At 34.7% G+C, this 14,835-nt stretch overlaps 1 protein-coding gene across 1 annotated transcript in view; it reads right to left on the bottom strand.

The window, feature by feature from the left end:
* LOC145276692 (RYamide receptor-like) overlaps positions 1-14,835 on the bottom strand; it is a 907,224-nt gene that overhangs the window by 558,732 nt on the left and 333,657 nt on the right. Inside the window, exon 2 of the mRNA XM_080127879.1 lies at positions 9,205-9,306. The gene's annotated coding sequence lies outside the window, so the exon portion shown is untranslated. The remainder of the gene's footprint in view (positions 1-9,204; positions 9,307-14,835) is intronic.

Genomic DNA, 14,835 nt, shown 5'->3' with positions numbered 1-14,835 from the left:
CACTCAACTTTTATCGTGCTTCAGATGGCCATTGCGCTATGTTGAAAAGGTATTTGCATCATTTCCGTGACGGTGGCGAAATGGTTAAAACACGAATTAACGACCTGGATGTTCCAAGTTCGGATCCAGTTGGTACCAAAACATTGTTTTGTTTTTACACCTCGGATGTTTGCAACATTAATTAAGTCTATTTGGTAAAAAAAAAAAAAACATTATGAAATAAATAGTAACAATAGAATGCAGTATTCTTACGATATGATGATGATGATGATGATAGTTATCTCTTGAGAAAAAAATCAATACTATGAACTGTTGGTCCCCCGACAAAAAGAAGGGTGAACCTGTAAAATCATTCTTGTCCGTTCGTCCGTTCGTCTGTCCGCACTTTTCTCAATAACTACGTCTTGGAATTTTTTGAAATTTTTCCCAAACATGATATGAGTAAAATGTAATACAACGGATTTTCATGGAAAACTTCGGTTGCTCCCCTAGGGGTGCCTTTCGGATTAAAATAGCTAAAATTGACACTTTTGTGCTTATTAAAAATATTAATGTCTTGGATTTTTTTTCTGAAAAGTTGTAACTAACTGATTTCTCTCTATTTTTTTTGTCTATATTTCGCAAATTACAGGGGCTCTTTTAGGGCTAATAAAAACACTCCATTTTCGGAACTATTTTACCATATTTGTCCAACATTTTCGGTGTATGTCTATTTAGCAGTTTTGCACGGTGCTGAACTCAAATTTAAATATGTTAAGACCTTGGAGATTTTGGGAGCTTAATGAGGGGGTGATTTGCATGTTAAGCCCTAAAACTAACCGTTTTCTCATTTTTACCAGGATTTGACGTCCCGTGGGGACTTCTTGGGCTAAATGTGTGTGGGGGGCAGGGGTAGGCAAATGCTGAACTTAGTTATTTTTTATGCCTCGTTCACTGTGCTTTTACGGGCGACCATGTATGATTCACTTGTTAATACTGAATCAAAATTTTACAACGTAATGGAAATTTAATGTCTGGTTGTAACCACATGCATGTCGCAATTATTTGGCTTATTACTTCATATTCACAAAGTTATCTTTGAAATAATTAGAAATAGGAGCAAAAATAAAAAAAAAACGTTATTAAGCATCAAATCAAAAATATTAAATACTCTCACCGTCGACGGTGTTTAGCATTATTCACCCTTGCGTCTTTGCTGTTACCTAGGTTTCGTCCATGCTCGCGCTGTTGGCTACTGTTTCTCACTTGTTAATCGAGAATGACACAGGCGTCCGTTTAGGATTTAAATTTTTTATTTAAAACAAGAGAGACTAGTTACTCACTCTTAGACATGATGCAAAAAAGAGTTTCCAATCAAATAGGTCGCGCACTCTCAACTAAGTTCCAACTTCTGTCTCATAGCCGCATTGTTTCACCTGTGCTATCATGTTTTACAAATATTTTACTGGAATTTGATTTAATGAACTCACCTCACTTGACCTCTCTCAACGTACATACCCTCGGAAAACCGTTTAGCAAGAAAATTCTACCCCTAATAGCTTCTTCGTTAGGACTGCTAGAATTTGAAATTCTCTCTCTGTTTCCTGCTTTTCTGATTATACATACGTGTAGACGCTTAAATGTAACATACATTGACATCTCCCTCACCTCATTGCATAGTCACCTGCTCCCAAATTTTAGCCACTTATCTACAAGTGGCAATATGCCTAGTTATGGGGTTAACAAGAGTGAAAACTTGAAAAAATCAAATGCGAAACAGGGAGGGTAAGAGAGAGGGAGAGAGAGAGGGATGAGGGGAGAGTGGAGCATTTAGAATGAATATACTGGAGAAATAAATACGATTTACATATACTGAAATGCCGCATTCGGCCATATGTGACTGCCGGCTCCACAGCCGTGTCAGTCTAGCCTGAACCGCTGCGTACTGCGTCTGTTTTCATCTGAGTTAATAGGCTGCGACAGGTATAAATATTCTGCAACAGAAGTAACGTGATTTGTTTATTTCCGATTTAAATCTTCCCCGTTCTTCTAGGGCGCCTTCCTCTCGCCTCTCCCAGCTTTGCTATATAGCACTATCACAATAATTTAGGTTAAGTCGTCCATTAATCTAAATAATAACTATATTTACAATTACATTATTATCATAGCAACATAAAAAAAGCAAAAAAAAAAAAAAATGAGTGAAAAATTGCAAAAGAATACCTCAAAAAGACCATGAAAAGTCCATGAAACTAGACTATATCGCAGAAACCTAATAAAAGGTAAAAAAAAAACATGGACAATGTTACCAGTAAGATACTCTGGATCGTTTATAGGTGGGACTAAAATGAACTGAGGCATATCCACCAGAATAACAGGAAACTCATGACTATGCACAATCCATTACACCCAAAGGATGAGGTTGACCGATTCCATTTAAACAAGAAGACCGTGTAAATGTAAAAACGAATGAGAAAAATGCATCATGATGAACGCTGAAAGGATAATTAACACAGTAATAAATACTGAAAAAAAAAATACCCAGACGAGACAGAAAAATGAGATGCAAACGATAAGATGAGAAACGATAATGATGGTAAAATAATGATAGAAACAAAAACAGTTGGAAATGGCTACAAAGAAACACACCTAAAACAAGAAATGTAAACAAATAACCAAGAAAAACGAGGGAAAACGCGAAATATTAAATAGCTAAAATAAAAATTAAAATTGCAGCAAATCAAAAAGAGTCCAGAAGGATTGAAAGGCACAGAAAAGAAATCACTAATAATTACCACATTGTATCCAGTATCTCACTACCGATGCAATTCTTTATCTGTATAAAAGCCAAAGATGTCCTAAAATGAATTATTGTTGCCACATCTGGGCAGGAGCTACTCACCACTCGTATCTTGCCTTGATAGACTTCAAAATCGGCTTTGAAACCTTGTATGTGGTGCTCTTTTCTATTCCCTACAACCACATTCCCACACAAGAGAAGTTGCGAGCCTGTCTCTGCTGCATCGTTATTTTCATAACAACTTCTCATCTGACCTCGTATCTATGGCCTACTCTTGCCAAACTTTCACAAAAAACATTCGGCTAGCTACAACCACTGCTAACAATTTTCCTCGCTGTCTATCTATACCTGGTTTTAAACGCAGATTCCATGAACAAAGTTTCCTCCCTAGAATTGCCCGCATGTGGAACACTTTTCTATTGGCTTGGTGCCCAGTCGATTACAATATGGTAGCCTTCAAGTCCAATGTAAACACGTTTTTGTACAGCCGTTCCTTAAATAATCCAAATTCTACCCAATCTACACCATTAACGATTACTAAACTTCCACCTTCCACCTCACATTCATAAACTCTTATCCTCAAGCGGCTTTCAAGCCTTCGTAAGTGGTTACTACCTTGAAAAAATAATCAAAGCTCTACTGAATGAGTGCGAAGAGGAATGGTGCATTGGGAAGACTAATTGCTTCCTCGATTCCAGTGATAATCAATAATCATTGCCAGAGTATAGGCAATGGTAAACGGCTGTTGCAATGATTCAAATTCATTTGCAACAGTTACTTGCTTTCATTATGACTCCAGGTTTTTGTCACTTACTGATGATGACCTATGTGAGAACTCAGAGTAATAACAAAAAAAATATATGTATATATAGATATGGATAAAATCTGAATTGTTTTTGTTTTTTTAACTATCAATCGTATAGTCGCGATTTCGATCCTTGGTGAAGAAGTGTAGCCACGCTAGTCAAATTAGGCCCCAGAAAAGAGTGTCCGTAGATAAACGTTTATTGTATTTATTTGCTTCCCCACGAAAGCAAATTAGGCACAAGGACGTTTTTAATATGGGGGAAAACCAGCTCCCCCAAAAGTAGGGTAAAAAGGGGGCACTCTGGTTGTGACCAAAAATAATAATTGTCCCAGTATAGAGGGTTTCCCCCACTGATTGGTACAAATTATTTTAAGTGCAGCATCTGCAGAACAGTGTATTTATTTGCTCCCCCACCGAGCAAATTAGACACAAGGCCGATTTTTAATGTGAGGAGTGAAGGGGAAATGGGGATTAACTCCCCGGAGAATAGGGGAGCTGGATAGTGACAATTGGTATGAAGGGTTGCCCCTACAGTGACCAAGGTCTTATATGTGGGGTTGCTCCCACATATGGTCTTTGCTTGCAGTATCTGACGGAACAGATACTACACTTTGAGATATTAAATTTTTTATTCACAGGAAAAAAATACAATAGGGAAAATGAACAAAAATTTAGGCACAAAGCCAACTCAAAAAGAAGAGGGGGTGAGGTTGGTTGGCCCATCTCGTCTCTGTTAGAAATTTTAAATGATTTTTCTCTCGGCCAGCATCTTTTATCATGGTTACCCTTTTAAATTTGTATTTATGTGTGTTCGGTAGGAGGGGGGTTGTTCCTACATAAACCCAATTTTAAAAATTGTTTTATTTATATCAAAAAATACAAAAAGATAACAATATTAATAAAATTTCATTTGTGTCGAGGGACATGGCCCCCCCCCCGGTTTGTAAGGACTTCCCAACCCTATCTGAAATGGTAGACCACCCGTGTTAGTCTGGTTTGTAAAGGATCCAGGGTTTCACGGGCAGCCTCTAAATGGATGGGGTAGGGGTTTCTAAATAGGGGAGAAAAGAAAAAATTGGCGGTGAGGGCGGGGGGAGGTGTTAGTGTTTGATTTGATTTCCTCCAAGCTGGATTGAATTTCGAGAGGAGGGGGGATAAAAGGAAAAATGGTTGTTTGTTGGGGGTCTTGGAGGCTTTCTAATAAGGGAAACAAGATTTATTCGGCTGGCTGAGAGACTGAAGGAAGTAGAATTGGAAAGCGGCGAGAGTCCGACAGAAAACCCAGAACCGCGCGCTCCAAACCTAGGTGTGGAACACGTATTCAAATTTGGACCCTGTTCGTACACACAGACTTTCTACCTGTATCCATCTTCTTTCAAAAGCCACGCGATGCAGCCTTCTTCTGTCGCATCTGATCTTTACCCGTAGTTGGTGTTTAAAGAAAGCGATCAGATACTACCCTTTGATCTCAGCCCGAAAGCCAAGAACAACATAAAAATATTTTTTAAGTATTTATATTCCACACAATCACGTCGACACACCGGTTCTCGTCAGATCATTGAAGCTAAGTAACGTTGAGCATGGCCAATACCAGATGGGTGACCATTTGGGAAGGCGAGGCGCTGGATGTATTACGAGGTAAAATACCAGGTTGAGAAACTGGCGCGGCCTATCCTTCTCTCGAGGGTAGATAGAACTCTCTTAAGCCCTGGTATGCACCCTGTCTAGTGATTGCGTCACGATAAAAATACCCTTGATAGTTCTGGTGTAGCAACACGTATTCAGCTACCGACATGATGTGAATTACGCTACAAACTCGTGTAGTGAATTCAATCTCGGCTACGGCCGCGCTAGAGGGATGGATTTACGTAATATAAATATTCATAATATATATATATATATATATATATATATATATATATATATATATATATATATATATATGTACTTGATTCCTCCAGCCTTGACAGACGTGTTTTAAATATTCTCTCCAGTGCTTTTTCTTTTAATGATTTGGAATTCATTCCATTTGCGTCTTTTTCCAAGCAACTCTGCCTTTTGGATCACTTTGGACCATTTGGTATTTACCCATTGGATTGGGAATTTTTAATTCGACCGTTTTGGATTTTACCATTCTTGGATTTTTTACCCTTCACCGGACTATCCATTCACGTGAAATCTTTTTATCATTTTTCTTTTACCTCCTATTCCCCTTATCTCACCCCTTTTTTTTTTTAAACAAGTAAGATCTGTGACTTACTTGTAGTTTCATTAAATACTTTTATATGCAAAATCCGATCCCGCATTTTGCTAATTCCTGCCCTCTGATGAGAAGGAGAGTATTTCGTCGAAACTCCGCGGATTAAGGACTATCAACTTATCTTGTGCTTCCTTTTATAAAATTAAATATGTTTTTAACTCTTTTTCAAGATGTCTTTTAACATGTTTTATTAATCATTTGTTCATACACACACACACACACACACACACACATATATATATATAATCTGTTTATTATACAAACATTATCGGTTACATATGTGCATGCATGTTTCAGTGGAATCACAATTCAACGATAACACCTCATCAGGCTAAAACAAAAATGATATTGAAACGAGAATTAAAAGTACAATAGTTTTATAAGATATTTGGGTGTGGTTAATGTTTGGAAAGAAAGTTGTGTGTATACCAAAGTATACACGCATTAATGTGAACAGTAGGAGAGAGGTGCTGTGAAGTAAAGGATTTTGGATGAGAGAGGAGAGAGGAAGTAGGATTTTGTGTAATTAAGCTATAGCAGTGAAGAGGTGTTGGTATTCTTTAAATTTGGCGATTATTTAGTTTTCGTTTTGATCTGAAGTAATATTATACTTTTATCGTCGCTTAGGTTTTATGGTGTTTTTTTTTCTTTTATGGTGGCGATTCTAGTTTCCTATTGACAAGTTTTATTTATTTAATTATTCATTTATTTTTATTTTATTTATTTTATTTATGATTTTGTATTCTATTCCTCACTTTTTTATCATTTGTTTCTAGTTTTCAAATTCTTTGTTTGGTTATTTGTTTGTTTGTTTACTTATAAGATATATGGTCAATTAACAGTTAGTTGAACAAATAAATAGACTTATATGATTTAAATAAAGATGGTATACCGGTAGTCATATTTTCTCCTAAGTATAAGGTGATTATCGAGGCAAAGGTTTTTATATCTATATATAAATTTACTTTCGATGGTTGTCATATTTTCATTTGGGTTGTTTATCCTTTCCGCAATACTAGAATATGTTTATATTTGATAAGTTTATATGCTTATTTTAGGGATTTTTTTTTAGACCGAACGCATGCAAACAGTATATATTATCTATATTGGTGGATTATTCCATTTCTAGAGTTCTCTAGTTAGAGTGCTTAATTATCGTTTAGGGTCAATAATGTATCGTTGGTATTCTAATGTAAGTTTACGATAATACTTTTTGTAGGTATATATCGACACTCCAATTACAAGCGTGCTTGACCGATAGATTAGTTCATCGTTTTTCGATTTTTAATTATCAATTATGCAAGGTATACTCACCTTTATCTGTTGGTGGTAAATTGTGTTTCCGGTCGTTTAGTTTAGTATTAAACGGTGATGCTTGAGATGGTGTGGAGGGATAACGTCAGGATGGTTTCTTCCTTAATTTAACTAAGTTATTTATGCTAGTCTTTTCTTCGACGCTTTTCGGTGAGTACCGTTATTATTAGGTTGGTGCAAAAATACTGTTGTTTTTATATATAGTTGAACGTAAAAAAACGACATTATTTTAGCACTAATCTAATAATTAGAGGTGTGTCTGTTTATAGTAAGTTTATACCTTGGTTCATTTATTAATCAGTTAAGACATTGAGAGGTTATGAATTATATAGTATTACGACTATGGGGCTATCGCTATTCGCCTTTTCACAATTTATTTAAAGCATAGCTACCAAAATGTTTGCAGTTTAGCTGATTCTACTTTTCCATTTAATAATTTTTCTCTGTCCTTAAAACTAATAATTTCATGTTTCTCTGCTAAACATAGGTAACAGGGTGAAGTTAATGAATTACATTTTTTCATGCCTTCCTAAGTATTTTCCATTCGATTAAAGGTGTTTTGTCCACCTCGATTAACTTCCAGAGAGTGACGTCTCCGAAGCATATGCTTTATTATTCATTGACAGTGTAGGTCCATAGCATATGTTTTTAAAGGTCATCGAGGTTCTGCCTCTCTAGAATTTTTCTATTTCTCGGTTTTCTACGGTGCATATTTTAGCCTTGTATAACGTTAATCACACCCAAATATATTATTAAACTAATGGAATTTTGACTCCCGTTTTAATATCGATTCATTTTATAGTCTGATGAGGGTTTATCCTTGTATTGGAAATCCACTGAAACTTGTATGCACATATGTAACCAATAACGTTTGTATAATAAACAGATAATATACCAGTCCTGTCATGCATTAAGCACTCTTATATAATCACGTGAGTTTCATTGGATTTACATATAGGAAACCAAGAGATACAACCATTTTATATATATATACATATATATATATATGCTTCGTTTAATCACATAAATTAATATATGAAAGTATAATTTTATGCTTAAACTTTAAGTATTTACTTCTACAGTGCTCAACCCAGAGGTAAAGCTAAGTAGTAATTTATAAAAATATATATGGCAATTAAGCTTAATTGCCATATATATTTATATATATATATATATATATATATATATATATATATTTATATACACACATCCTACCCTATGCACTCAGTTGACCAAGTACCATTGGGCCCCTCACTCCCACTCAAGTAAGAGTAAAAAAGGAAAAAAAATGAGAAAAAACAAAGAAAGATGAATAGAAACACAAGCAGAGAGAGAGAGAGAGAAAGAGAGAGAAAGAGAGAGAGAGAGAGAAACATGACAGCAGTGACCACAGTCCAGCACAATGGACCAGTAATAAAAATTGAACATGCGAATGAAAAGTAGAATCATTTACACATGCTTCGACCGCTCGGAAACATTTCAAATGAACTACGAAAATGTTCTTTTACATTTTTAACACATCTTGAATATATTCTAAACATTTTCTGAAGAGGACGCTTCACAGGACGTCTGAAACGCGTTAAAAACGATTTCAATGACTTAAAAACATTATTACAATGATCTAAACATAATTTTCAATGAAAAACCAAAACACAGAATAATAAAATAATGTTAAAAAATACACATTGTTGGTGACCACCCTCTTATTTAAATATACATCTTTCTCTCGTTGGAATTTCTTAACCCATTATATATATATATATATATATATATATATATATATATATATATATATAATGTGTGTGTGTAACAAAAATAAATACTGACCCACCGGGGTACGCATGGGCTTCTAATTAATAAAATCTGAAACAGAATTGACAGAGCCAAAATACTTTTATTAGTTCGAAAGCCAGTTAAAATAAATAAATAAATAAATAATACAAAAAAAGCACAATATAATTGGATATCTTTTGTGTTTATATTATTCTGGATAAAGTGCAATGTTCTCTTTATTACATAGAAATAGAATAAAACAAAACATACCATTCAATATCCGACACGATAAACCTCTTGTCGCTCGCAGTCGTTGTGCTCAGAGTGCTGACTCGAACATTAGCCAACATTTAATCCAAACTATCCATTAACCTACAAAGACAATAGTTTAAAATCATTTAGTCTATTGCTTATCTTACGTTCAAATTTTGAAATATATCGAAATGAATCTAATCAAAGAGTGTAGAGGTTGATGGGGCCACGGACAGAAAATCTGAGTTTGCCAAGTTCGAATAAGTTAATTCCACAGAAACACTTTCATCAAACTCACACTTGACCTTGTGTCTCACCTTATGGAAAGGAGAAGAATCATCATGTATTCTGAAATGTTTCTCGCTTTCTTTTTTATTATAGACATTATAAACATTACGTGTTAAAGTGGTGCGGTTTTTTACGTGCAGAAATTAATAATTATTTAATCTATCTATATATATATCTAATAAAGTGAAAATGTGTGTGAGCACATTTCTCAACCTAAATACCATACGAATTTTTAATCTACTTACTTGAAATGTGGTATATAGAGTATTCAGATATGTAGAAACCTTTTACTCCATTTTCATTCAGGAAAAGGGGTCGCGAAGGGGTCAAAATTGAAAAATTGGTACGTGGGAGGCCACTAGATTTATATCCGTTTTCAACTGTTTCAAGACTGCGCATGCGCAGATTTCTTATGTTAAGTTTGAGTTGGTTTGAAAGCACTATTTGATACTACTGTCTGCATTTGCATAATCTATCAGAATATAAAGTTGATGATTACAGGATCTCATCTGGCTAAACTGATTGAAGGAGAAAGTCATCATTTGACAAATTACAATCAATGCATACTTGCTGTTACATGCAATGAAGCATCGACAAATTGTTACTTGGGTGACTGCTCATCTTGCAACAAACTGATGGATGATTTTGTTATGCAAGAAAATTTTCCAAAAAACTCAATTGATTATTTTGTATACAAACAGTGGTTATCAACTGATAGAACCATTCTACAAACTCTATCACAATCTACAGAGGAATTTATTGAAATTAGCACGCATTCTTTTGACCTAAGCTCGGCGAATTTAGAAAAGCATATTTTCTCTTGGTGCTTTGATGTGAATAATTTTAATGCCTCTTTCAAGTCACAGAGAACACGATATTTTTGTTCGCGAACCCGTTCCCCATCCTTTAAAACAGTTTTGTAATCATTTCTCCCATGCATCACTCAACTGACTTCTTCACTTTTGTAAAACTGCTTTACTTTATTAATTGTATCTTGTGGAAATCTAGTTTTTCGTGTATTTGGCAAATATAAGATTCCTTCCTCATTCACAAATTTAACAAAATATATTTAAATCGATCGAATTTACTATTTATTATGAAAGATAAGAGTTCCAATAAATACAAAATATTTATTCTTTTTACATTTTAAATGCACAAATTGGACAAAGACTTACCTTGAATTTGGAATTAAAAAGCTAATCCTTTTTTTAAATAACGGGGTTTCTCCTGTTGAATTTCGAAGAAAAAAAATCCTAAAAGTTAATTAATTTTTAAAAGATTAAAACTCCATTATTTCAAAATTGCATACTTTTCACCACATCCAAGTACACTTTGATGTTGACTTTTAAGCCGACTGTGCGGTGGCCTGATGTGCCTCCCACTTGCAACTACACCAAAGACCATAACCGTAACCGGAACTTTGTTTTCATCATCTTCAGCACGCTATCAAGCATTGGACCGTTTGTATTTAAATTTTGAGGGTGCTGGCAATGGTCCTATTATCAGTACTTGGATCGGCAGAGAGCATAAGTTGTACAGCGGCGCATCTCCGATCTCGCTCATTGAACGTTGTGTCACTTTCAGACATAATAGAAGGCTCCTATCGCTCTTGGGATTTATACACAACTGGCTAACTAGTAGATAGTCTGCAAAAAAAAAAAATCATCAAACGGAAATGAAATGACGTTGTCTTTTTTATGGCGACAATTTTATCGTTCCACCCTGTATTTTTTGCCATTTAGAATTTATGTATAAGAATACCAGAGGTTACGACACGTGAGAATAACCCTGAAGATGAGAATATTCGTCGTAAGCAAAAGTAGGAGTAAAATTCTTCTTCAAACTGAGGAAATACAAACATACGCAAATAACATCATATAGAAAGATTCATTTTTTATTGATCTGCACGTTTCGTGCATAACATTCTATTTCAAGAATATGGACGCAACGAAGGAAAAGTTTGTTTTTTTCTTCATTGAAACCGATTTCGAAACAAAAAGGGTTCAACCTGCGGCGAAATAAATCGTCATAAAGCATACATAAAATCTGCCTTCTGAACACGACATACAAAAACGAAAGGAGATGAAAGAAAAATAAAAAAGTTAAAATATTTTTGTACTCGAAGAAGCGGTGTTTAATGTCAATCCAATAAAAACAAATTCATTATAAAGAAAAAAAACACGTTGATACGAGCTGATTTTCATTTTTTTTTTTTTACATTAACGAAAATGTTGTTTGCCTTAAAAAGAAGATTGTTTGAACTCGATGGCCTTGGAGTGTCGAAAGAAGACACATTTTATTCAGATGTCAACCAAACCTGTTTTATTCCCACAACTTCTAGCGATACACCATTTGCATATACCGCAAGTCCATCTTCTTTGATGAGCTACATTGTGGACAATACGAAAATATGTACAAATTTGGATATTCACATGTGCCTAGCTCTGAACGTATGGCGTTAGTGTAGTAAATATATTCCTCGCTCTTATTAGGAACACAGAAGGTAAACAATGTTCAATTGACACCCCCTCCCTTTCACTAGATTGTTTCGACCTGACAAGAAATAACATCATTACGTATTTTACCCATTTTATCGACACTCCCTATATCCAATCTTTATTCGCATATATACATATTTCTCATAACAAAACATAATGGAAATCGCTCCAGACAAGGCGTGAAGCTGCTTGATGTAAAGAACGAAAATTCCTACATCATTCTCATAAACTATATAACAATAAGTATTGTATAGATTTATTCCGGCTCGGAAAACAGCAATTCTTCCTCCTCTGTCAGAAACATTGCTAATAGAATACAATTAACGGACAAAATAAGGAAAGCAAGGTTAACCAGGTTGCCGGAAGTAGACATAAGTTTTAGGGGATTTTACTTTAAGTGTTTGCAATTGGGAGAAGCAGTTTTGTGACGAGCATGATTCAGAGAAATAATTTCAGTGAAAAAGTTTTTTTTTTGTGTTTATAATTAGATGTGAAAATACGTTAGATATTATACGATAAACAAACAACGTAATGAGTTCACAAAAAGATATTTTATATATGTTTAAAATGGAAGTTTACAGCAATAGGAAAGCAGAATGTTCGCGAATATTTTTAGAGTTCTTGTAAAAACAAAGGAGATTAATTAGAAGAAGTTTGGATCGATTAATTAGGAGCCGTGCGTTACAAGGGTCAGGAAATCGCAATAAAAACATGTTCATTTATACAAATTATATTCCATTAAAAACTCATTTATACAAATTATATTCCATTAAAAACTCATTTATACAAATTATATTCCATTAAAAGTTATTAAGGTCAATGTTCATTTGATTTCGTATTAGGAATAGAATTCAGTGAAGAATAGTTTTGGTTTTAATTGAGCAGACGAGAAAGGAGATATTCAAACAGTAAGCGTATGTGTGTGTATGTGTGTATGCAGTGCTTTGTAAGTGTGTGTATGCGTGAGTTGATATGCCAGCAAGCTCGAAACTCAATGAAGGTGTGCCAATGACGCATGTCCGTGAATTTAGGCTCAACTAGTTTAGTGAAGAAAAAAATGAAGCTTTTTTAAGAAATCGAAATGTCTTCTAGAAAGACCATCTTCTATAATATTAATCTCACGTTTTTTTGTTTTTCATTTTTCTTAAACTTTTTCTTCTAGGGGATGGGACATCCAACCAGATGTCTGACATTTACCCCTATTTTAGTGAGTCCAACCAAGAGATCTTTTCAGGATTCTAGCCGTCCCTTTCATTGCAATCGTTTGTATTTCACTTGCACTTAGTTCACCGGGTATCCTTGCTATGTACTTTTTAAAGTTCTTTTTCATAAGCCCAGTTGCTCCTATGATGACTGGTATAATTGAAACGTCTTTTAATTTCCAATTTCGTTTCATATCATACATAAGTCCTTGATACTTTGTTATCTTTTCCCTCTCACCTCTGTTAAGCCCTGTATCATTGGGTACACTGACCTCTATTACGGTCGCTTTTTTGTTTGCTCTGTCCCAAATCACTATATCTGGTTTAACAGCTGCGTTTTCAAGATATGTAGCAGTAGGGATTAATCTCACCTGTCTGTACATGTGTATGTACGTTTAAAACTTTCAACAATGGTGACAGATTTTCACGAGATCGGTATCGTTTTACAGGTCGACCTTCGGACGACATATATTGAAACATTTACTAAAAACATTAATTCCGTTACCCTCAACTGCGCACTTTTCTACAGGGAGTGATCGCTTTCTTCGCACATATTTTCAAAAGTAATCACCTCTTTTCGATTGACTAGCCTTAATTTAAACTTAGGTCACTTTTGGTTTGACGATGGGCGCAAAAACAAAGACGTCACAATTTTGGAGGTTTTTTTTTCACGTTCTTTTCCTTCTTCGCGGTACGGGTATGAACCTTCCTGTCTACTACCACTTTTTTTTTCGCAACACACATCTTCAACGCCAGTTACCCAAGAAATATCTCTGATTGGCCAAATATTATTTGTTTGATCCAAGATAGTGTATGCGCAGACGATGTGCGTACAAACGAGTTTATGCATGTTGATTCTGGACGTCACTATGAACATCGACCGCTACAAATATTCACTTTTTTACTTCAAACACTCTGTTCTATATTCATTTTATGATATTAGATTTATTGAAGTGATATGTGAGTCGAAAAATGATAAGCGCGTTTTTATTTAATCGAAAGTCTAAATTTTCATTAGAAGCTAAGAATTAGACTTAGGACTACGTTTCAAGATATTACTTCATTGACCGGGTCTGAATTGGCACGTAACAGATAAGCTGATCAAATCTTTCTCCACATGTATCGAACGATGTGCTATATATAGATTCTTACGCTGAAAAAAGCAATTTTCCACCCTTTGTCAGATGGATATTTCATGGAATGTGAACACTAAAATACAAATAAAAATAAGCCGACGAAAATAAACCCAATATCCGCGTTTTACTCTCCATAAGCGGCAAGTATTTTGTAAAACCGAAATTACTATTTTTATCTTATGACGAATAACTTGTTATGAAAAAGAAAATTGAGATAAACGTCACTATCCACTGAACAGCATTTTACGCACGTCATTTTTTCTGACGATAAAGAAAACGAGAAATAATTTGTAGGAGTGAAGCAGTCATGTCACCTTTCTAATTTTTTTATCTGAAATTTTCCAGTACGTGTTTTGTAACATTTTTCTTTATTTTTTATAAAATGGTATGTTTTTTAGTTAATTCCACACACATCATATTTCAGTTTTTAGCAGCCATGTTTTTTTTTCTTGATAAAATCTTTCCCACTTTATTGACGAACCACGTGATAAAAATGTCAATTGCTTTAATCTTACATCAGCGATT

Source organism: Euprymna scolopes, chromosome 5 (assembly GCF_053919585.1).
Source record: "Euprymna scolopes isolate OS-2025 chromosome 5, ASM5391958v1, whole genome shotgun sequence".
In the NCBI taxonomy this organism is placed as follows: Eukaryota; Metazoa; Mollusca; class Cephalopoda; order Sepiida; family Sepiolidae; genus Euprymna; species Euprymna scolopes.
Note: the sequence above shows the minus strand (reverse complement) of the source record. Positions and strands in the feature narration are given on the sequence as shown.